Source organism: Diabrotica virgifera, chromosome 3 (genome assembly GCF_917563875.1).
Source record: "Diabrotica virgifera virgifera chromosome 3, PGI_DIABVI_V3a".
Classification (NCBI taxonomy): domain Eukaryota; kingdom Metazoa; phylum Arthropoda; class Insecta; order Coleoptera; family Chrysomelidae; genus Diabrotica; species Diabrotica virgifera.
The window spans coordinates 257,408,767-257,435,102 of record NC_065445.1 but is presented as its reverse complement, the minus strand read 5'-3'; the positions used below and the strand labels follow the sequence as shown (position 1 = coordinate 257,435,102).

Genomic DNA, 26,336 nt, shown 5'->3' with positions numbered 1-26,336 from the left:
GGTTATGGGTAAACAAATTGTATGTAGTATATTAGTTTTTATTGTTGTGAGGACAGACACAAAAAGCAAGTTTATAAAATTGTAGTGACTTTTTAAATAGTTTTTAAAAGCAACAGGTACGTATAAATGTTTCAGTATTTTAATAAAACACTAGGATCTACGTACCTTTTTGGAAAATGTAGGTGTAGGTACCTAGCTAGTAGGTAATGCTTTGATTACCAATACAATTTCTATCAATCTTCATATCTAATAAATTGCTTTTTTAGTCTATATTTTGTTGTATTTTAATAATTTAATTCCGCAAGAATCAAACTTATTTAATTAAACGAAGAGAATAAGCAACTGTCAAAAATGTTTAAAACGTTTAGTTGCTATATCTTCCCACATCATTCAAATGTCTCGCTAGCTAAGTTCTGCGTGCGGTGAGTTCAAAATCTAACAACCTTATAGACGCAGGTTCAATTAAATTTTTATTTTTTAAATTTTTTTTATACATTTTATGATTGTAAGTATATTTATTATATTTTTTTTTTCAGAAAATACGTATTTAGTTAAAATTTTTGTCAACAATTATTGTTCAGAAATCATTTCTTTGTTTCATTTTTCAATGTGTTTGCGTGTGTTTTATTCTTTTATTTTTTTAATTTTTGGTATTGTTTTAATAAAAAATTTTGGAAAGTAGTGAATATTAAAATTAGTTTAATATTTAAATAAAATATAAATACACTGTATAAAGTATATTGATTTTGTTGAAATCATATAATAGAAGTATAACTTCTTACGTGCGTACAAAGTACACACACATTCTTTTTTTTTTTATAAACATATTTTTAATTTTAGTAACTCGTAACTAAAGAAAATCGTTTCTTAAAAAACATTTTTTCATATTTTTTTATTAAAGTTTTAAACAAAAGAAAACTGCTGCAGGAAAATACGTATTTTAAGGTGGAAACACGCTGTACCGATTTTTTCGTTGAACGTTTCGTGTACTCGTATGTATATGTGCCGTTTAAAAAGACCACTTAGGTCAAGATCAGGTTTTGCTACTGGTTGGTTAATCGCAAAACGTTAGCGGAGCCTGTAATAACTAGGAGAAGGCAGAAATTTATATAGTCGATTTTCTTAATTATATGCTTAATTGGCTGTGCAGAATTTATTACGGAGAGTCAGGCAAGGTTGTCTCGATTCACTCCACTTTAATTACATAAGGCGAAACGGAAGTTGATTTATTAAGTGATTGGTGGGGTTCGTGTGAGCTTTTGGTCATGTAGTGTAGACGGTTTTGCTATATTTTTACCCAAATTAATTTCGTGTTGAACATTGGGCATATGACAAATGTAATTCTATTCAGAAGTTATGTAAGTAACTTTTAGACCAGGTCATTTAGAGAAAAAAAATAAATCGATGTTTAAATACAGCACTTATAGACTTGCAAATTTTTGCATTGTATTCGGGGTAACGTCAGAAAAAAAAGAATATCGTCGTGAAACCAAAACAAGATATATATCAAGATATCGTCGACCTAATCTGCAAACTGCGTAACTCCATTTATCGAAATTTTATAGGAGACACAAAAAACTATCTCTCTAAATATGGCTAATGCGAATACTACGTATCTCACATTTTAAAAGATAGAATGGCAAATTGGAAATATCTTATAGATACACATATGAGTAGCTCAGTTTCAAAACTCGTTATGTCCAAAAATATAAAAAAATGAGATAAGGTTGCCATTTTGTAGAGTAATTCCAGAGGAACATTTTAGTGTATTCATTTGACTGCAAAGTCCGTTAACCTTCAACTACACGCGCTGGCGTATTTTGTACGCCAAATATAAGAATTCTACTTCAAATATATTTAAAAATTTAATTTTTGACCTTGTTTATCTCTCTAACCTATCACTGGAATGTGCTTTACAATTTGGTTTTAGTTTCGTTATAATCGGCGTTCTGAGAAGATCGTAATTTACAGTTTATTATTTGTTGTTTCCGGTGATGGACAATGTACGCCACGATTATATTAATATAAGTAGTAATATAAGTACATATTTCAATTGTTTTTTAGTCATTATGGCACAAAATATATTGTTCTTTATTAACAATACTTTTTCTCCTGTAAAAAATCACATTTCAAAAAATTTTTTATTAGTAATTTTATTTATCATGGAATCCAGTCATTCCATGATTCCAGTTATAAATCCCAATTGGTTTACTGAGAAGGAATTCCAAGTATTCACTGATGCCGAATAAGGTTTATAACAAACAACTAAGTGTATTTAAAAAAAAAATAAACAAATCCGCTGTTTTTAAGTGTATTTCCTTGTGGCGTATAAAGTACGCCACGCGTGTAATTATGTTATAACTTGATGCGCGGGTAGTTAAAGGTTAAAACCAAAAAGAATAAATGAGGAAAATCTACAAACTGCTGCAAAACTCGTTATGTCACTCTCTCAGGCTGCCACAAAACTCTTCATGTCCATTCCCGCAAAACAGCTTCAAAACCCGTCATGTCCTATTCAAATGTATCCATCATACAAGACAACTGCATCAGAACTCGTTTAGTCCAATAGTTGTCAAGATTTTGTTTTTCAGATATTTTGTAGTTTCATACCTATTTACTAGCCTAAATTATACTATGTTGGTAATACAACATAACAGCTGTAGTTTGCAATGCAGATGATGCGGAATATTTCTTATTCTTCTCTGATAACTGAGAAGACAATCTAACCTCTTCTTCGTGTTTATTCCCGGTGTTAGTTGCAATAATCAATTAGCATTAGAGTTAAATAATGAACCCATTAACTGTTCAACCAGTTCCTCCAGGATGTGGAAGAAAGAAGAGGAAAAACGTAGAAAACTGGAAAAGAACTAAAGCTAAAGTAGCAAGGTAAGGCATATTATGCTTGTATGTACGTCAGGTTAGGGCAATCAAAAGCGAGTTGTTGCAATTTTTCATTCAGTTAATCTAAATTATAAATATTTAGGTACTATTGAAAGACACACTTCTTAATGGCATTGTGTTTACTTACATGCTTGTCACTTTTGAGCCGAATTTTTTCCTAATAGTAGTTCACAATATAGGCTATAACCTAAAATAAACTGGGTAATGCAATCTGTCCCTCTCTCTGCTCTGTCGAAAGATTTGGCCAGGAAATAAAATAAGAATACATATTGTAAAATATGAATTTTTTCGGTCTATTTTTGTAACAGATTATAATATTGGTTTCGGAGCTCCAGCAACTGACTGCTGCTCAACAAGCCTTTCTCTTAACGAGGAAATAAAAATTTGTAGAGACCCAGAGAAAAAATACAATCTAAAAGTAAACCTTGCTCTACACGAACGTAAGGCCAAGGCGTTTTTTGATGAACTTAGAACATCTCGGGAAGGTGAGCTCACATTATCCTATGATTGCCAAAAAAAATCAAATTATTCCAAAAATACCAGACCGAAATGCATACTATTTACGCCAGATGTACATCTATAATTTCACAATTTGTCAAGGAACCTCACATGACAAATTGACGAAAGATAAGGTTTTTACTTATATCTGGCTAGAGAATGAATTCAAAAAGGGGTCGGATCAAATTTCCTCCGCCGTCTATCATAGGTTAAAAAATACAGATCTGACTGGAATCCGTGTCGTTAAGCTTTTTTCTGACGGCTGCGGAGGTCAAAATAAGAATACCATGGTGATCGGCATGCTGTGTAAGTTTTTATTGCGAGATGCTCCGCCTTCGCTTCAGAGGTGTAACCAGGATGATCCTAAGGGGGGGTTACATCTACTTGAAGGTCTCTGGGGGTATGGAATAATAATGTTGTTAAGCGTATAGAGCTCAAAGTACATCCAAAAGGGTATAACCCCCAAAACCACCCCCTGGTTACGCCTATGCTTCGCTTGTATATCCAGTTGTCGGCTTTTCTTTTATTCCCCCTGACAGGTTCTTTGCGCAAATCGAGAAGGATGTTAAAAACACAATACCCTCCTAACTGACCAGGACTATATTAAAATCTTTGATAAACATGCAACAGTCATCAGATTAGGAGAACACTGCCCAGTATATGATTGGAAGAAAGCTGTGTATGAAGTTTTTAAGAAGCCAGCCAACTGGCATTTCAAATTAAAGCCATGCAAGAGGATTGTTGTGTCAAAAACCAAGACCACTGGAAACTGTGTCGTCAGGGGAGAAGTCCACTATAACCAAAACGATGGGGAAGGAACAAGCTTACTCAAGCGAGGAAAGAAAATGTCCTCCATTAATCCCAATCTCATCACAAAAGGAGTCCTGCTCAAACCAGCAAAGTTGGAAGATTTAAATAAACTTCTTTCCAAGCACTTCATGCCACACTGGAGGGAAAAAGAGGAACTAGTATTCTTTAAAGAACTTTTCAATCAACAAGATAGTCTCCAGAACCAGGGTTGGGAAGCTGTTGATGAAGACTCCGATGCAGACGACATACTGGAGGAAGATACTCAAAGTGCACTATAGTTTTTGTAAATATTTTTCAATCTCAATAAAATTCATTAGTTAATAAATTCAAAGTTGTAGATCTTTTTATTACTTACAACTTTACCATTAAACTTTTTTGCAGAAATCGTGATAAACCGATTTTTACTCTTAAGAACTCACCCCTATCCGAGCTCAGATTGCCGTAAATTATATTTTCCACCTACCTCTACCGAAAGTATACTTTTCCTAACCTGATTTTAGGGAGCAAAGTCGTATTTTTCCTCCCTAGGGAGGAAAAGTAAAGGTGACGTCATGGTATGTCATTGATGAAATAACTTATTGACGCCCTATACAATATTCTATTATCTATTACATAAGTATCTAAACATTTTAACGTTTATTTATAGAGCACCCTGTATTTTGCAGAATGGTAAAAACAGTAAATTTTTATTTTGATTTAACAATGTTTACATTAATAATTTGACTTATATTTGACAGTTGACAGTTATACTGTACCTACTTGTGAGTTTTAGTGCTCTAATAAATTTTGTCAGTTAGTTACATAAATAAATAATTTAAAAATGAAGAAATTACTTGATATTTGAGGAAGATTAAAAAATCATATTATGTATAACATGGGAGTAAAGTGCCTTTTCCTCCCTCGAATGATTACTGCCCTCCGCTACGCGTCGGGCAGTAAACTTCATTCTCGGGAAGAAAAGTAGCACTCTCCTCCCTTGTTATACAAATAGCTATTCCTTTAATTTTTGCTAGTTTCTCAAACAATTTGGATATTACAGAAAGAAATGCTATCGATCACTATGAAAAAAAGTTAATGTGATTTAATAATACGCTATTATAGTTTTAGGTATAAAGTAGTTCCCATTTTCTATAGTAGTAATTATAGTAACATTGAATATAATAAATCATTCGTTATAGACACACAAAAACGTACATCCTCTTTGAAAAAAAAAAACCTAGTTATTGCCTCTTCACGATCACCGTCCGTGACGAACTTTATTTCTGATTAAAACATCCAAGAAAATGCAGAAATATGTGAGTATAGAAAAACGTGATAGTAATTTATTATCTTGGAGATAACATCACTTAAGGCAGACAAAGAAAAGTAAGTATTGGAAAGAAAGAAAAAAAGTGCACACGACCAACAGTCGGAACATTTTGAAAAATGCCATTATGTTATGTGAAAATTTATGGGGGTAAGTTATCGGACAAATTGGAGTCTTTTGTTGAGATAAAGCTTACAAGGTACAGCAGAAATTTTTGGCAGTGAGTATATTACTTTTTATAAAATGGTGGAAACGAATTGTATTGTTGTGAACTTGGGTGATTTATGTAATATAGTTTATGAAAAATTATTATGATTATTTCATTCATAGGAGATTCTGACCAATAGAAAGCTACAAAAATAAAAATTAAACTGATTATTTTTTGATGATTTTAACTTCCAATCGTATAGTAAGATATTTGATCACGTGTTTAATTCTGTCCAATCAGATTAAAATTATACTGAGAATTATCTACTGTAGAAAATTACCGATAGAATTTTTTTAAGTAGATTGTTTCTGTTTAATGGCAACCAGTTTCCTAGTTTTGTCAACTGTCACATTTAAGAAAATATCCATAATATACGTATTAAAAAATAATCTTACGAATATCACACGACAGTAAGAATAAATAAGAAAATAATGCTTCATTTTTACTCAAATTTGTTGTCATTGGGCAATAGCCACTCGAGCCCTGCGGGCTCTCGTGTCTATTGCCAGACAACAAATTTTCGAAAAACTGTCGCATTATTTTCAATTAATTCTCACTCTCTTGTGATATTGTACCCGATAATTTTTGATAATTTCCCGTCGTCAAGTATATTACGTCAGATGCCCTTCGTTGCTATGAAAAAATACATTCAGTGACATTAATGACAATTAATGTTTTAAAAATTATAAAAGTGATGACTTTCAACCGTGAAATTATAAACTGCGTGTTTAATTGTACTAATTTGTACTTACATAAATAAATTACAATAAAATTTTGGTTTTGAACAGTTTTATTCATGAAATAATCGCAACAAATTGCACTCGATCTCTATGTAAAATTAATATAGAATTTTAGAGCTCTTGTGCAATTACCACTGAAAACTCACACAGAAAAATAAGTTTGGGTTTAAAATTTGGCACAGAAAATGTAATAAGAAAACAAATATTTGAGACTTTTAAAAGTTTAAAAAAGTTTTTTTAACAAAAACAATGACAACAGTTCAAGTCAATCAGGACAAAAAAAAAGAAACGAACAAAAAGTTGTAGGTTTAGGCAAGTCGCACATCGAAGAAACATGAAACGTGAAACATGAAACGAATAAATTGTGAAAAAAGTAAGCGTTTCATGCGATATACTAATCGAAGAAACAAAAATAAAATTTGTATAGTCGACAATGTAAAGTGCTGATGAGGTCATTGCTGTCGTGGCAACTCTTTTTTTACTGTCAAGGACATCAAAGAAATATGAAACGCGAAACATGAAACAAATAAATTATGAAAAATGAAACCGTTTCATGTTATATACTAATCAGTCAACAATGCAAGGTGCTGATGACGAGGTCGTTGCTGTTGTGGCAACTATTTTATTTCTTTAGATTTAGAGGTCGCTAAGAGCATCTCCGGTATAATGTTTAAATATATTTACCAACCAGTCGGTGCGTTTTGATTCAATTCAGTCTTCATACAAAGCCTCTTCGATAATGGTTAAACCTAGAAACACGTGGCAGGGGATGGTAAGAGACTCGAATTGAATCAAAACGAAACAGTCTATTTTTATGTTCTTTTATTACTGTCCAAAAACAAAAAAAAAAGAAAACGGCGTTATTGGGTGGTTCATATAATAAATCATAACCACAGTACATATTTGGTTACAAACGAATTAAATAATCATCCTGCCAAACTTCGATCATTTTATAAAATGAATATTCAGTTACTTTATGTTTTATTCTATGTCCTGCTTTAAAGAAAAAAATATATTTTCTTGTTAGTGTCTATTCGAGTACCTCTCCAGGTATAACTCTTCGTTCTGCTTCACCATAGAAATCAATGCAATATTAAATTCTTGGTCGGCATTCATTTTACGCACGTAATTAATTGTCCAAAACAATGAAACTGAAACCGAAAAATAGAACACGCCCTATTTCATGAAACACGTTTCAAGAAGATGAACATGTTTCATGGGCATGAATCACACTCGTTTGATAGAAGGGCGGACGTCTGTTTGTTTAGCAGTGTTTTATTTTCATGAAAGTGTTTCATGTTTCACGTTTCATGTTTCTTTGGTGTGCGGCCTCCCGAAGATAAAAATGTTTCACGCGCATGAATCACACTCGTTTCATTGATAGGCGGACTTCTAGTTCTTTAGCAGTGTTTTATTTTCATGAAACGTATTTCACGTTTCAAGAACCTATGCTGCTGCAAATTTGTCTGTGCGGTACATAGTACATTTTATTTGAGAATTTTTGGGACTCCGTGTAGGTGTGGTCTCATGATGTAGTTTGGTGTTAGTGTTCTTCTTTGGTAGTCTATCAGGTATTCCTGAAATATGTGCAGTGTTTTATATATTTTTTGTTTTCCAGTGATTTGGTTGTAAGGTCCGTTTATAACCTATTCTTTTGAATTTTCTCTTAATATTGAGTTTGATAACTTTGAGTTACTCAACATGAGTGTTTGATTTTGTGCTTCTCCCCAGTTTTTTTGCACAGTACTCTATATTCTTCCTTTTCGTGAATTGGTAGTTCTTGACAGACTTTTTCAACTACAGTAATTTTCAGTGGCGACGCGTGACTTTTTCTAAAGTGTTACCAAAACTAGATGCAAAAAATCTTATTTAAAAAAATGAAGATATGGCTAAATGTATATACATATAGCTTCAATAATATCATTTTGTATATCACTTGAAACTCTCGAAAAAACAGGTGATGTTTCTAGATATTGGCAAAATTTTTGATCTTTTTTGGTAATTAATGTTAACAATTCCCTGTAATTGCCTCGAATGTCAGAGTCGTCGCCCTCAAAATGACCACGAAACGCTAATTCTTGTTCGGCCAAAAAACATACGGTACATATCTATTATAAGTGAGCTAAGGATATACGAGTACCTATCTATTTTTTTAACAAACTCATTATGTTTAGCAATATTTGCTTTAAATGCTTGGTTAAGAGAACTTTTGATTCTTGTTTTGCCAAACTGAATCAAATTGGGTATACATCTTACATGTAGGTAACGGAGAAATTTCATGTCTCTTTTTTAAAACTCTAAAACTATTTAAATCGTGAACCTGGTCCACCCATTTTTCTGTAAAAACCAGAAGACATGGCCAACAATACAGTCTATTTTTCTTGCAACCACATAACCAAGGATTTTCACTGTACCAACTAAATTTAAAATATCGAGCTAATTTTTTAAATTCCTTTTTTAAATTGTTTAAAATAGGTCTTTCATTTTCAATAATCTCATTTTATTTTTCAATCAGAATTACTTTTCAAGTAGTTGATCGATTACGCAGCGACACTCATCCATGGTGAACTGCACGCACACTTTTTATTATAGGTACTGTTAGCAAATTTAAATCTGGTAACAGCCCTACTGATATACACAGCGCGCTTACGCCCATCGCTCCTTCAAAATTTTCACTAGCCGGCCCCGAGCCGCCCGAGCGACAGCGAGATAACCATTCATTGTCACCACAAATGAGACTGGTAACAGAATATAATAAAGTGCAACTGAGTCACATAAACTCGCCAATATTTTCGTGTGTCTGGCTATTTACTGAATTAGGTACTATTAACACATAATATAATAATATATTTCTATTGGTAAAAATAAAATAAAATAATAAATGGAATTATTCATCGTCATAAAATACATATTTATTTGCAAGATTTTTAACTGTTACCAATGGTGACAGTGGTTACATGGACGCTTCGCCAGTGGTAATTTTGCCTATTTTAGAAACTGATGGGCATGTTAGAGCATAATTTCGATCTATTGAAAGCGTCAGATTTTCTGTTGTGTTCAACTGTCTTTTGGATAGATTGACAACTATTGTGCTTAGAATGAAAATAATTATTGTCTCGAAATTTCTGTTTAGTTACAAGTTGGCAAGACAGTAAAATGAAACTACTAGGTAGCTGGCATGTTTCTAATGAGTTTGAAATGCGTTGGGGTTGAAAAGTTAAACCTAATCTTCAATAAATCTTTGACGCACTGACGTTACAATTCTTTACTTTTTTATCCATTCCGCCCCTGTTGTTATCTCTGATGTGATATACGGTTGAAAAAGTAACCACAATAGATCGAACCCAAAATATTGTGATGTTTGTTATTGAGAGCCTTGTTGGCCGTTTCCACAGCGTGGCATCAAAGATAACATAAGGGATCCCACACTGATCAGAGTAGGGTCTTACCTATTTATGTGTATGATACTCCCAGGCACGTATTGTTTCAGATTCTAGGATTCTAGTTCTAGATATTTTATAGGTTTTTGTATTAAACAAAAGAGTATTTCAATTTAATTAGAAAAATAGGAATTATAATATCATTATTACCATCAGCACATTTTGAAATTTATTTTTAAGCAAATCTTGGTTATTTTTATCTTTGCACTATTCTAGTGTTTAAGGGATTTCCAAAGTTGCTTTTATCAAATGCAGATCACCGTTCAAGAAGCCTAAATTTCACATCCTTTTTGGGGATTTGTGGCCAATTCCTGGCGTGCTAATTCCGTAGCTGTGATTAACAAATCTGTAGCTACTAATCCCTTTCATAAATCCATATTATATTTTTTGATATAAAAATTAAGATTGCCATCTCATTCATTTCCAGCTATGTACTTTTTATTTGATTAAAATGTGGTACAAATTTCTTCTCCAACCTTAGACAAATCAGATGATCATCTAAATAAATTTTACAAAATATAAACAGGAGAGGCTATCGAATTCATAAAACAAACAATATCAATATCATACCATGTCAACACCATAATTGGATTGAAGGGCTGCGTTACAAAAATGACCATGACTCTCCTTTTATCAGTTCTGCCGAGAAACAATTACCAACACCTGGTTCAAACTGACAAAGAAAGGGCTTTACACCTGGAAGTCTCCCAAGAAAAGGAAAAACATCCAATAAGAAACAAATAGAGTATATTATTATGATCAATAAAATATTTAAATAGTAATAAGATAGTAGTAAAAAGAAGCGTACTAACAATCGAAAGGCTTGAGTCTCAGAAAGAATTATAAAAAAATTAAAAAGATGCACCAAGAAAAGAAACTAAACAAAATAAAATAAATATTCTTCTGGTGCCACTCTGATCGGAAATCAGATAATATATAATAGTTAGTCTTGATTAACTGCTTTTCTAAAAACTTCAATTAGATTACAGCTACTCCTTTCACTCTGCTTGTGTTAGTGTGTGGTGAACTGAGTAGCTTCACACATGATGCAGCCGGTCCCAAGCCCGGATAAAAGAGGAGGGGAGAGGAGTAACACCTCTATAAAAAACCAGGGTTTAGCTGGCCCGGCTAATAGCACCCTGTAAGGGCCCCTTGTCTAGGGTTACAGATAAACCGAATGATTGCCGGAATAAGCAATCCCCCACTTACTGACCAACGGCTTCGGGCGGATGAGTTAGTAAGTGTTTAGGGCACTCTTTTGCCCTGGAGTTGAGAAATCGGCTCCGAAGGCGGATGAACCAACAATGTGTCAACGGCATAAGGATCAAGCAGGCAAACGGAAAACCACTTGATTACATATTCCAAAGCACGTTATGGAATGACAAAGGAAAGTAATATAGTGCTATGCGATCCGGCAAGCAACCGGCGCCACGTTGATTCCGGGTCGACGGGTGTGAAATGGACGACCGGGCAGATGGATGTGGGCAACCAGGCTACATCTGCGAAATTGGTGACTGGAAACCCAAAATTAAAATTACACAAAAAACACCGTATAGCCACATGGAACTTCCGAGGTCTGCTAGAACCAGGAAAACTACATATCTTAGAATGAGAGCTGATTAGAGAAAAAGTAGACATATGTGGGGTTTCAGAAACACACTGGGGAGGCCAAGGACACTGGGAATTCAACTACTATAAAATATTCATGTTGGGAGCCAATAAAACTGGTCAAAATGGCGTAGCAATACTGGTACGGAAGAACCTCGCAAAATGTGTATATGAATATCTCCCAATAAATGAGCGCCTAATTAAAATTACTCTTGATGGACAGCCAACAAAGGTTCATGTACTACAAGTATATATGCCAACATGCAACGGGACAGATGAAGAAGTAGAAGAGATGTACCAGTTAATAAACAGTAACATCGCTAACATACCCAAAAAAGAGCCAGTCATAATATTGGGTGACTGGAACGCAAAAATAGGCAAAACAACATCAGAAGAGCTGCTGAAAGGAACAGTTGGTGGGTTTGGAATAGGCGAACGAAATGAGAGAGGAGAAAGGCTATTACAATTTGCCATCGACACTGAACTTAGTATCACGAACACCATGTTTAAACATCACCCGCGAAGACTATCAACTTGGACTTCACCAGGGGGAAGATATAAAAATCAAATAGATTATATTCTTGTCAGCAAACGATGGAAAAGTTCGGTAGTAAACGTAAAGACAAAACCAGCGGCGGATTGCGGAACAGACCATAAACTGTTACAATCCGAATTCCGTATCAAATTTTGTAAGAAAATTGAAACAACTAGAACAATTAAATATATTCCTAAAGAGCCTGGAAAATACAAAGAAACACTAAGACATAGTAACACACCAAACATTACTGGCGATCCCAATCAAACATGGGAACATACAAAGACGTGGATTATAGACGCAATAAATATTACAAACCCCAAAGAAACCCAACGGAAAGAAAAACACTGGATGACTGATGAGACACTGAACCTAGTAGAAGAACGAAGAAACATTAGAAACAACGCTGCAAATCCAACAGAAACTGAAAACAAGATAGCAGATGTAAACAGACGCATAAAATCATCAAGTAGAAGAGACAAAAATAATCACATTAAAGAAATATGCAAACAACTAGAAGAACACGCCGACCGTCAAGAATCTAGAGAACTGTTTGCCAAAGTGAAATACTTAACTAAAGAGTTTAAACCACAAACGCAGGTCATTAAAGATAACTTGGGAACGATCATCACCAATGCAGAGGGCATAGCAGCGACATGGAAACAATACTGTGAAATGCTGTTTCATAGTGACCATGAAGATGTGAACCCAGAAGAAATAAATGACGAAAAGGAACCACATATTTTAAAATCGGAAATAGAAACCGCAATAAAAAAATTGAAAACTGGAAAATCTCAAGGAGAAGACGGAATCACGGCGGAAGCACTTAAAGAAATGGGAGACATAGGAGTTGAAGTGATGTTCAAACTGTGTAATGAAATCTGGAACACAGGAAAATGGCCAGATGATTGGTGTAAGCTTACTTTCATACCCATTTATAAGAAAGGCTCACCAACTGATTGTAATAACTACCGCACTATAGCCCTGATCTCCCACGCAAGTAAAGTCCTTCTAACTATAATTAACGAGAGATTAAAATCAATACTTTTACCACAGATCCCACAAGAACAATGTGGATTTGTCCCTGGAAGAGGCACACAAACGTAAGAGTTAACAACACATACTCCGATAATTTTAAACTAAAAGCCGGTGTTCGTCAAGGATGTATTATCTCTCCCACGTTATTCAATATATATATATATATATATATATATATATATATATATATATATATATATATATATATATATATATATATATACAAGAAATACTGGATATTAGTGACTGTCGATGTATCATCGACAGTACCATCCTTACCAAATTTTAGAATGTATTTTGTCCATTATTTTCTGTATTCTATGTTTGTGTTAGTATTGTTGAGGGTCATAAAGCTTTTAAATAATCTCAACGACTAGTAAGTTGAACTGACGAATTGTGATATTTTATAAAAAATTTACATATTTCTTTTTATCTATATTACAGAGTCTTGAAAAAGGAATAAAACCATTCCGAAAGCTAGACAAAAAGTCAAAAGAGTGTTTCTTTAACATCCTGGCCAACCTTCTGACTGCAACCCTAATAAACTAGTTGTTTGTATATATATATAGCGAACACATCATGCGCATTGTATTCGACGGATGCCTAGGAGGAATATCAGTCGGAGGCCGAAAAATCAGCAATCTCCGCTATGCTGACGACACTTTAGTACTAGCATCATCAACAAATGAACTTGAATACATCATGTACAGACTAGATACTATTAGTCGTGAATATGGACTTAAAATTAATGCACAGAAGACCAAGGTAATGATAATCGATCGAATTAGAAATAACCAGCCGGAAATACGAAACGTAGCGGGGTTTGAAGTGGTAAGCCGTTTCAATTACTTAGGTTCTGTTATCACAAACAATGGTGGATGCGAAGAAGAAATACGCCGACGCCTTACAATGGCCAGATCAGCAACGGTCAAACTCACTAAAATATGGAAAGATACGGCCATAACCAGGAACACGAAACTGCGCCTGGTACGGACGTTTATCTTTCCTATCGCTAGCTATGCTTCAGAAACTTGGACCATTAAAAAGTCCGACTCACGACGTATAATGGCCTTTGAAATGTGGGTATATCGTAGAATGATGCGCATACCCTGGACAGCACATCGCACAAATATCTCAATATTATCAGAACTCGATATCAACACTAGGCTTACCACCATCATCAACCAAAATATATTGAGGTACTTTGGACACATTACCAGACGAAGAGAAGGCATGGAGAGGTTGGTGGTTGAAGGCAAGGTAGACGGTAAAAGAACTCAAGGAATATCGCCACTCCGATGGTCAGACCAAATAAAATGCGCCACCGGTTACTCTCTGTCTGAGGCAGCACACCGCGCCCAGGAGAGAGAAGAATGGATAGCAACCATTCGTCAAATACCATAACGTCACCACATCCTTACGAAGGATAAAGGACAGAGGAGGAGGACTCCTTTCACGCAAACTAAGTAGCCATGATTTTTTTACCTAGGTATATTTTGTGTTTGTTTTTCCTTGTTCACTGCAGATACTCAGCCACATCGCTATTCTTTGAGTTATATCTGGGAATCTCACCTTAAAGCTATTGTTAGTCTTTAAGGCTTACTAACTTAGCTAATGTCTTAGATCAGGGTTGCTTATATAATTATTCCCTAAGCTGGTCCATTAGCTGGTTTGCCACTTCCACCAGATCAGCCATACTGAAGCTCGTATTGTAAATTTTATCCGCTGTTATGATCTTCGATCCTACCATGGTCAGAATCCGTAACTCTGGCAGACACCGGTGTAATTTTTTTTCTTGGATGTTTGTTACGCAACTTAAAGTTGATTTATATTTTTAAGGTGGTATTACTGCTTACCATTAAGTCTAGGAATTATCCAAGTGTATACTTATTTCAGTTTTATCATGAGTCATTTGTATTAACCTTGTTATAACATACAAATATTTGTTTTGCTACGTAAGTCTATGCAAATTAATGTAATTCTGCATGCAACATTTATCTGTTTGGTAACACCTGTTTTATTCTAATATACAAGATTATTTTTTATTTATTGAAATATCATGCGCTACCTACTCAACGATTTGTAAAATTACACGTACTTTTTTATTTCTCATAAACTACGCTGTTTCGGACATATTCTTGTCAATAAATTTGCCAGAAAGTTTTTTTAACTTCAGTTGAAGATGTTTCTCGAGACACTTCATCTAACGGTATTTATTGAACGGTATTTATCCATAACTAATTTATAATGTGAAGATTACAGTCCTAGTTTTTGCAGTATAATGACATATATTATTTTCGTACGATGAGGGATTATTGGTGCTTTAGGGAAATGAAACAGGCTTTAGGGAATAAATATAGAAGTCCAGACCAGCGTTTCCCAAACGGTGGGTCGCGACCCAGTACCGGGCCATGAAAGCAAAATGCCGGGTCGCCTCGCCTCGTCGCTTCAGATCTTCAAGTGAACATGAACATCTTTTACACTGCGAAGTTCGTTGGCTATCAAGAGAGAATTTTTTAAAAAGACTTATTGAATTAATGGAAGAAATTTCACTATTCTTAGAACAACATCCACCAACGGCTATGGATGCAATATTTCAATTTAAAGACAGTTTTCATTATGTCAATTGGTTAATCAAGGTAGCCTATCTTTGTGGTATTTTTTATTACTCGAACAATCTAAATATAACATTACAAGGTAGCAATTAACTGTATTTAAAGTACAAGAGAAGGTGCCCATGCACCACGCACCATGCACCAAGCACCACGCACCAAGCAACACGCACCAAGCATTATGAACCATGCACCGAGCACCACGCACCAAGCACCACGCACCACGCCCCAAGCACCAAGCAGCACACATCATGCACCACGCACCAAGCACCACAAACCACGCTCTAAGCACCACGCCCTAAGCACCAAGCACCACGCACAACGCACCAAACACCACGCACCAAGCACCACGCATCAAGCACCACGCACCAAGCACCACGAACCAAGCACCACGCACCAAGCAACACGCACCAATCACCACGCACCACCCACCAAGCAACACGCACCAAGCACCGCGCAACACGCACCAAGCACCACGCACCAAGCACCACGCACCACCACGCACCAAGCACCACGCACCAAGCACAAAGCACCACGCATCACACACCAAGCACCAAGCAACACGCAGCACGCACCATGCACCAAGCACCACGCACATCGCACCACGCACCTCGCACATTGCATCACGCACCTCGCATTTCGCACCTTGCACCTCGCATATTGCACCTCGCACGACGCACTTCGCACCACGCACCTCGCACCTCGGACCTCGCACCTCTCATTCACACACACACACACACTCACACACACCAGTGTATGTAGTGAGCATGTAGTATGTAAATAGTGGGTCACGAAGGATAAACACAAAAATAACCGGGCCACGGAAAATAAGTTTGGGAAACGCTGATCCAGACGATTTAGCAACAAAGTTATTAATGTCAATATCCAAGACTATTCTTGGGATGCATTAAAAAATTCAAAAAGATGAAGCCATACCATAATGCCCTGAGAAAACTTAAATATTCTCTAACTTCAGAACATAATGAAAGGTAAAATAGAAGGTAGGATAGGAGTCAAGGAAGAAGAAGTTCTTCAGCTGCAAAAGGATTAGATACGTCATAAGGCTTTGCTACTATTTATGGTCTTAAAATCTATTTTTATAGTATATTTAAGATATATTTATTATATTTTTATCAAAAAGTTTATTCAAAGAGCTTCTTTCACTTAATAATATCTTGTATTCTTTTTTAAAAATAAGGTTGTTGTTTTGATGTCTTTTATCTTTTGGGTTCTTTTGATACCAATAAGTTCTTTTATTCAGTAGAGTATTGATTCACCTCACACCTAGTTAAGGTAATAATATTACCATAGTTTAAAACAAACGTGATCGAGTTCATTAGAGTACTTTGGAAATTAACTCCTCTATGAGCCTTATTTATAGAACCCAATCTAACGCCTTTCCGAAAGCCAATAATAAGACTATAGCAGGATTAGAATTAGGTTTCTTGTTTTTCAAATCTAATTTACCCCAGTTTAGCGACATAATTCTATGAATGCTGTCGCTCCGAGGCATACGGATTCCTGAAAAGCCATCATAACTTGCTAACCCTGAGCCTGTTTCTCACTGGGATTGTACACCACACTCTTCCACAAGGTTTCTCAGGTTTCTAGAGTTCACCAGGTTGAGGTGAGAGTCGAAATTGGGTAGGAGAGGCTACTCAACGCTAACAGGATACGAGATCATACCTTGCGCGTCACAACCCCATTTGAATCTCAATACATATTAGCAAAAACTGAGCACTCTACCGAAATCTGCCCCAAGCCATCCTACATTTCTAATAACTATTAAGAAGAAGACTATGACCAGCCATACTAGAAATGGGAATACCAAGAAAATTAGTGAAAAGATAGGAAACAAACTATCAACACCGTTTAGTATAACACCAGGGCCTAGACAAGGACACTCCGTGTCAGCGTTGCTGTTCAATTTTGCTTTGGAATGTGCAGTAAGTAAAATATCGTCGTGCTAAAAGAGAGTTTAGCAAATCAAGATTCAAAACTTCTGTTGGCCTTTGCTGATGACACAGATATGGTGGAGAGACTTCTAAAAGAGTCGTGCGAGATTTGTTTTCACAATTCGAAGAAGAACCAGGTTATCTGAATCTCCGAATACATAAAGAATAGACGAAATACATGGTAGTAATCAAAAATAGGCGATACAGCAATATTATACTCTCTTTCAACATTATTGGACAAAAAAATAGTTTGGACTAACTCTGTGCAAGTGTTGTTACATACGTCACTGAAACTTGCTCTTTCGTCAACGGGAAATAAATAAGCTGCTGGTTAATTGAAAGAAAGATTCTTAGCATTCTTTTACTTAATATATCTTATTACTTTTTCAAAAAGTTAAGGTTATTGTTTTGATGTCTTTTGTCTTTTGAGTTACTGTTTATATCAATAAATTCAGTGTGTTCGTTCATCTCACACCAAGTTAACGTAATATTATTACTTAGTTTAAAACAAACGTGATCGAGTTCATTAGAGCCCTTTGGAAATTAACTCCTCTATGAGCCTTATTTATAGAACCCAATCTAACGCGTTTCCGAAAGCCAATAATAAGACTATAGCAGGATTAGAATTAGGTTTCTTGTTTTTCAAATCTAATTTACCCCACTTTAGCAACATAATTCTATGAATGCTGTCGCTTCGAGGCATACGGATTCCTGAAAAGCCATCATAACTTGCTAACCCTGAGCCTGTTTCTCACTGGGATTGTACACCACACTCTTCCACAAGGTTTCTCAGGTTTCTAGAGTTCACCAGGTTGAGGTGAGAGTCGAAATTGGGTAGGAGAGGCTACTCAACGCTAACAGGATACGAGATCATACATTGTGCGTCTCAACCCCACTTGAATCTCAATACATATATTACCAAAAAACTGAGCACTCAACTGAGATCTGCACCAAACCATCCTACATTTCTAATAACTATAAAGAAGAAGACTATGGCCAGCCATACTAGAAATGGGAATACCGAGAAACTTAGTGAAAAGATAAGAAACAAACTATCAACACCGTTTAGTAAACACCAGGGCCTAGACAAGGACACTCCTTGTCACCATTGCTGTTCAATTTTGCTTTGGAATGTGCAGTAAGTAAAATATCGTCGTGCTAACAGAGAATTTAGCGAATCAAGGTTCAAAACTTCTGTTGGCCTTTGCTGATGACACAGATACGGTGGCTCGTTCTACAAGAGACGTGCGAGATTTGTTTTCACAATTCAAAGAAGAACCAGGTTATCTGAATCTCCGAATACATAAACAATAAACGAAGTACCTGGTAGTAATCAAAAATAGGCAATACAGCATTATACTCTCTTTCAACATTATTGGACAAAAAATAGTTTGACTAACTCTGTGCAAGTGTTGTTACATACGGCACTGAAACTTGCTCTTTCGTCAACGGGAAATAAATAAGCTGCTGGTTAATTGAAAGAAAGTTTCTTAGCATTCTTTTACTTAATATATCTTATTACTTTTTCAAAAAGTTAAGGTTATTGTTTTGATTTTGATATCTTTTATCTTTTGAGTTACTGTTTATATCAATAAATTCAGTGTGTTCGTTCATTTCACACCTAGTTAACGTAATATTATTACCATAGTTTAAAACAAACGTGATCGAGTTCATTAGAGCCCTTTGGAAATTAACTCCTCTATGAGCCTTATTTATAGGACCCAATCTAACGCCTTTCCGAAAGCCAATAATAAGATTATAGCAGGATTAGAATTAGGTTTCTTGTTTTTCAAATCTAATTTACCCCACTTTAGCAACATAATTCTATGAATGCTGTCGCTTCGAGGCATACGGATTCCTGAAAAGCCATTATAACTTGCTAACCCTAACAAAATTCCTAATGAAATTGTCACTGAATATAAAGCAAGGTCACCTCACGTGAATCTGAATTGAAATCGATTAAGTATTTAGCCCGGGGCCGGGCCGGATCTGCCGTCAAAAAAGCTCTTAGAGGCATGATTACAGTGGCGGGTTTTAAGGGTGAAAAGTTGATTGAGAAGCCCAAATAATAAGATGTTCCGAAAATTATTACGTTTTGCAAACTCATGATAAAATCCAAATATACACTCACCTGCACGAAAAACTGGCATCCTTAGAATTTCTGATACAATTTTTTTTCTTTTTTTTTATTGTTAGAAAATTGCAAAATAAGTCATAAATTTTGAGATTTTATAAATGTTCATAACTTATGTAAAAATTAAGTTAGAACCTTCTTATTACACGAAATGCTGAGACTTAAATTATATTTTCAATTTCAAAGCAATTGGTCAAATAGTTTAAAAGTTATTTAATTTGTTTATACTAAATTCATTTTTTTTGCAACACTATAAGTCAGAAAATTATGAGGTTACAGTTACTTCGGACAGTTTATGAAAGAAGAATATTTATACTATTAACTTAATTAAAAAAAATGACAAAAAGTAATTTTAAACAGTGTAAAATTATTTTGCAAAAACATGTCTATTTTTTGCTTACTTATAAACAATTAGAATAACTTTTTAACCGTTACCCGTAGAAAAATTATTTTTTCATATATATAGAAAGACTGAATTTTTATACACATTTACGAAGTTAGCCCCCCCTTTTTTTAATTCACATGTTCTTGCAAAATAACTTTGCAATATTTAGAATTAATTTTTGTCATTTTTTTAACTAAGTTAATAGTGTAAATCTTCTTCTTTCATAAACTATCCAAAGTATTACTGTAACTTCATCATTTTCTGACTTATAGTGTTTAATATAGTGTAGCAAAAAAATAATTTGGGATAAACAAATTAAATAACTTTTAAACTATTTAACCAATTGCTTTGAAATTTATTGTATGATTTAAGCACCAGAAGTCTCAGCATTCCGTGTAATAAGGTTCTAAGTTAATTTTTAGATAAGTTATGAATATCTATAAAAACTCAAAATTTATGATTTATTTTGGAATTTTCTAAGCAACCAATAAGGATAGACGATATTCAGCGAACGCCATATTGAAGTTTTTTATACGATTTATGAGATTCTTACTCTCAAATTGGTTTAAAATGCTTAACTTTTTGGTAGTAGACGAAAAAAGCGAAAATTTATCGTTTTTTGATCTTCATTTGTTTATAACTATGTATATCATCAAAATCGGTTGCAGGAAACATATAGGTTATTAATATAGATGTCCATGTCCATACTACTCAAAAAATTTGGTTTCGGCCTGGAGGATGTTGTGTCACCAACGGGATATTTTTTTCCTTATTTCTCTGAACTACAATGACACTTTTCAGTTATGCTCTGACGTTCGACGTGAACTTACCGTTATTTACCACGAAAGTCGTTGTATTTCGAGAAGTGTCCTAGGTATTTTTCGTTAGTGTTTAACAAAGTGACCAATATGTATTTAAAAAATGCCATATCTCAAAATTTTTATCTGGTTTTCTTTGTTAAATCAGAAATCATAGTTTTTTTGGTTTTGCTTATTGTACAATCACGTTAAAAACCGTTTAAAACTTGCAGTTTAAGATCTAAAAAAATCCGTTTTTGTCTCTCCTGAAAAAAGTTGTTTTTTGAGTTGTGGCACTTTTCTTCTGGATGAGCGATATGCAGATTTTAATGACGATTTTAATTTTCCGTTGTTGTGACGCTACTGCTAAAGAACCCATCCACTCCAACCATCAAAGGCAGCCGGTACAGAACTGAGTTCCATATTCCATATATTATAATCCGCGCGGTATGCGTTCTTCTTTTTCTACCCGCCGCAAAACTATTTCAAGCATTTCCCACAACGTTTTCATAAAAATAAAAAATTAAAAACGATATCTTGCGATTTTGCTGATCTTCATACATACATCGTTGATTATATCGCAGGGCCGGACTTGGGAAATTTGCGTGTATAAAATAGAGTATAATATTAAATGTAATTCTTCTTCTTGTAGTGACTTCTCCTATCGGAGGTTGGCTATCATCACAGCTATCCGTACCTTATTGGCGGCTGCTCTGAAAAGATCTACTTAGCTGCAACTATACCACTCTCTTAAGTTTATCAAGTTTCTCAGCTAGGACAGAGCCGTAACTACCATTGGGGCGACCGGGGCAGTGCCCCGGGGCCCCAGGCCAAGGGGGACCCATTTGGTTGGCCGTGCATAGATTTTAACGAGGAAAATAAAAATATGTATTTTAAAAGCCGATCCAAACGAAATATTTTAAAATGACACAATTTTAGAAAGACCTTACAGGGGCACCCTAGACTCCAACATAAAGTTTTAATTTTTCAGTGGGGAAATTAAAGGGCACTGGGTCTGGAGGTAAACTCCCAGACCCACCGAAAGGGGGCCCCCAACATCGTACTTACGGCCCTGAGCCAGGAGAAACATTAATATTTATATATTATTACATTAAAGCCTGGTTGCACCAACACATCTTAAGCTTGACGTGCTTTAAGCTGAGCTTACGAAACATACGCGTTGCACTATTGAGTCTTAGCTCAATTTTCAGCTTGCCACAATTAGTGCGTTCTTTAACGGTAAAATATTGCAAAACCTCTAAATTTTAAAGAACCGCTTGGATTGACATGAAATTTGGCATACGTATAGCTTACATGTCAAAGAAAAAAAGTGATATTGTGCCGATGTGTGCTTTTACCCTGGGGTGACTTTCACCCCCTCTTTGGGGTGAAAAAATATATGTCCAAAATAAGTCCGGAAATGGGTAAACTGACTAATTCTAAGCAACTTTTGTTCTATAGAGTTTTTTCACCAAGTCAAATATGGTGCATATATTAAGTCTGTAGACCCAGTACAAGCAAAGTTGTAGCTAATGAAAAATAGGTTTTTATTCGTCAAATTCCAAATCGAATAATTCATCAAGAAATAACCAAAAAACGGAACACTTTTCGGGGAACACTCGTTTCAACTTTTTTAAAGTGTTTAAAAAAAGGTTTATTTTTGTTTTTTAAAAAACTTCTAACCTTAAAAGTAAGTGAGTTATGCTCAAAATATTGTTGGTACCTTTTATTTTTTGGTAAAAAGAATCGCGAAAAGCACCCCCTAATTAGCATATCAAATAAAATTATTCGTTACCTCTTCACAAGTTACTTTACTTATTTATTCCTTATACGATCTGTAAGTCTCAGCAGTTCAAAGTGCTTATTCTTGAAAAGGCTGTAGTTAAAATGGCTTGAACGAGTCACTAATCCCGAGTGTATGCAAACTTTGAACAGCCATAGCATAACCCATTTTTGTCTAACAGGAAAACAAAAAGTCAAAAATATTCAGAAAAGCAAAACGTACATTTTATTACAGCTTGAGATATTTGGTATTACTAATAATTTTTAAGTTATTTTGAAAAAGAGCATTTTTTCAAAATTAAAAATTTTAAAGATTTTATATTAAAACCATTTTTTCTTTCAAAAATAAGCACGTTGAATCGATGAAACTTTCAGATCAGATCATATAGACACAACATAAATAAAGCAACATGTGAAGCGGTCACGATTAATTCTATTTAAGTTGTTAATTAGGGGGTGATTTTCCCGGTTTTTTTATGCCAAATCAAAACGGACCAACTGTATTTTGAGCGTAACTTGCTCACATTTGATGCCAGAATATATTTTTATAAAAATGGGCATAAAGCTTTTTAAAGGCTTTAAAAAAGTTGAGTTTTGAGTTTTTTCCAAAAAATTCTTCGTTTTTGGGTTATTTAACATTGAAATATATTTATTTGAAGTTTGGCGAATATGAACCTATTTTTCTTTAGCTATAATAACTCTGCTTCTACTAGGTCTGGACTTCATGTATACACCATTTTTTTCACTTTTTTACAAGCTATACTTTTGCTAACAACGGTTTTTTTCCATACAATACTTACTTTTTGAATTATTTGCGAAACATTGTCTAACTCTAAACACGTGTTTGTTTTGTTGAAAAATGAACATATTCACCCGCAAATAACTCGAAAAGTATTAACTTGGTGAAAAACTATACAGAATAAAAGTTGCTTCAGACTTATTTTGAAAGTACATATGTTTTTCACCCCCGAGAAGGGGTGAAACTCACCCCCAGGGCAAAAGCACACTCGGCACAATATCACTTTTTTCTTTGACATGTTGGCTATGCGTGTGCCAAATTTTATGTTAATCCAAACGGTTCTTTAAAATTTACAGCAAAAACTGTCAAATAATGTACTAAATGGTTTGTCATGTGGATTAAATCATTGATAAGAATCGAAAATTAAGGTGCAACGTAAGTGAGACTTAAAGTGGCCCTATGCCCTATCTATAAGCTGAACTGGACTAAGCTGGAGCTTAAGATTTGTTGGTGCAACCAGGTATTAATGTAATAGATCCATCCTATTTATTTTCAGTCTTACCAGTAATAATATAGATATTTCATACGTATTTAAGCAGAAATCTCGTGCTTTCTAATTTTTGACTTTTATTCTTTCTTTTTATTAGTTGTTTAATATTTATTTCAATTTATTTAAAGTGTTCTATTAAACTCATTCATTAAACTTAAGAAGTTTCTTTGTTGTCGGGATATAAGTTATGTATATGTTACCGGAATAATACCAAACGATATCAATACATGTACCTACAAACTGGTGCAAGAATCTTGAAAATCGGAGCACAAATTATAAAGTTATAAATTGTCAAACTTAATCAAAAATTTTGGGTGGCGGAATTTTGTGCCGGTGAGTGTATATTCAAAAAGTATGTATTGAACCTAGATCGTAATATTGTACATAAATTATTTGATCTGACTTAACAAGTGAACAAAATTTAAAAAAAGAAAAATCATGTTTGCAATAGAGTGGTTTGTTAAATTTACCCAGTTCCTTTATGTATTATATAAAAAAAATAAAAAATAAATAAATACATGTAAGATAATAGAATGTTTGTAGCTAGGCATTTAGTATACACACATACTATATTTAAAAACTAAACATTGTCACACACGAACCCCGTGTTCGACAATATTTTTTAACGGGTAGTGAGTAAATGTTTCTTTATGTTCCAGGATAAACATGTAAAATTAAAAAGTAAAATGTAATAATGTAAAACATAGAATGTAAAATTAACATGTATGTATTTAATTCTTGTTATGTGAAATTAATAAACATTATTATTATTATTAATTCTAAAAAACTATTTTTTCTACTTTTTTTATACTTTTCATAATTTCGCGTCTATGTTATTTGAATATTGAACAATTACTAAATTTTGCCTGTGCTCGACTTTCGGTCTAAAAAATTCCGTGATTTTTGGCAAATTCGTTAAATGAAAATAACTTATTCGACTCAGTTTTTCTTAATTTGTCCTGAATAAACTGATATAGAACCGGATCTCTTTTGAGACCAAATACGATTAGACTGATCCTCAATAATCTAAACGAAATTTTACATAAATTTGCATGATTTAATTTTAATAAAATACCAGCCTGGCTTAAGCCACCCCTGTCAATTTAATCGCGAAAGCGACTGCGTACAATGGCGTATATACCCCGCGATATGGGAAAAATCAATAATCGAGGGGTTAGTTTTAACGGCACATAGTGGGGGTGTGTCAAAATCAAACCGTGGTATATTCAGCGAGATATCAAAAGATATCTCGTGTCCTCAGCCTCTTGCAACGAAAAAATCGAAAACCAACACTGTCATGCTGCTGCCTATTGCGATTTTTCGGAAATTTTTTAACTTAGTGCTTTCGCGTAACACCAAATTAGTTGTTAAGTGCTTTTAAACAAACTAGTGACTTCCGTAAATTGACCAAGTCGTTAAGAGTGACAGAAAATCTCGAAAGTTGAACATCTGCCTCTCTGGAGCCCAACCATGACGATTAAATGGGTTTAAATTAATTAAGTGCGATAGGAAGCATGAAAAGAGCATTCTAGATGTGGTGAGTTGTTGACAGAAGTACAATTTTTATTTACATCTCCGGTTGATTGAAGGTGGAAGTATTTTTTTATGAATGATGAATGCGCGATAGTGGTAGTAGTAGTTGTAACAATGTAGTGTAGTAGTGGTTAGTTGTGTTTTTTGGGTAGTGAGTTAACATGAATATTTAATAGTTTAAAAAGTTTCATGAATCATGAGGTAAATATAAAGAAATATTTCTGAGATCGAAGAAATATTCTTAACATTGGTAATTTAAACATACGAACTTGTAATAAGTAATTAATTTTGGTAAAATTACAATTATTGGAAATATAATAATTCATAATTTTCTTCAACGTTTCTCTAAAACCGAAAATTAGAACATGATTATTAATTTCAGTTCTCGTACTTTTAATATGTTTTTTTAATGTATTTTAAAAAGATTGTTTTTATTGGAACTTATCTTGTAATGGATCTAATTTGCAGAATCAACTGCATTAGAATGAAAATACTGACAATTTGCCCAAAAATAATAATAAAATGATCAGTTGACAGTTGAAACGACGCTTGGGATATGTATAGTCACTTTGGGTCTGTGTTGCATTATGTCTGGTCACATTATTTTCTTTTCTAATACCTGTACTCGTATATTTTCTTTTTTCATTTGTCTTCCTTTGTTGTTGTGCTGTTTCTATTGCTTAAGTAAGCAATAGAGCTTACTTCTTCTTCGAATGATGACTATATTATCTAATAGAGGTTAGCAATTTTTTTTCTTCTTTTATG

General features: G+C 34.3%; 1 protein-coding gene across 4 annotated transcripts in view; it reads left to right on the top strand.

The window, feature by feature from the left end:
- The window catches only part of LOC114329669 (breast cancer anti-estrogen resistance protein 3 homolog), a 288,951-nt gene that overhangs the window by 123,818 nt on the left and 138,797 nt on the right, over nucleotides 1–26,336 (top strand). The window contains exon 1 of one of the 4 annotated variants that reach the window (XM_028278855.2): nucleotides 25,275–25,575. The exons of the other annotated variants lie outside the window; for them this stretch is intronic. The gene's annotated coding sequence lies outside the window, so the exon portion shown is untranslated. Of the gene's footprint in view, nucleotides 1–25,274; nucleotides 25,576–26,336 lie in introns of those variants that run through there. 4 annotated transcript variants of the gene reach the window in all.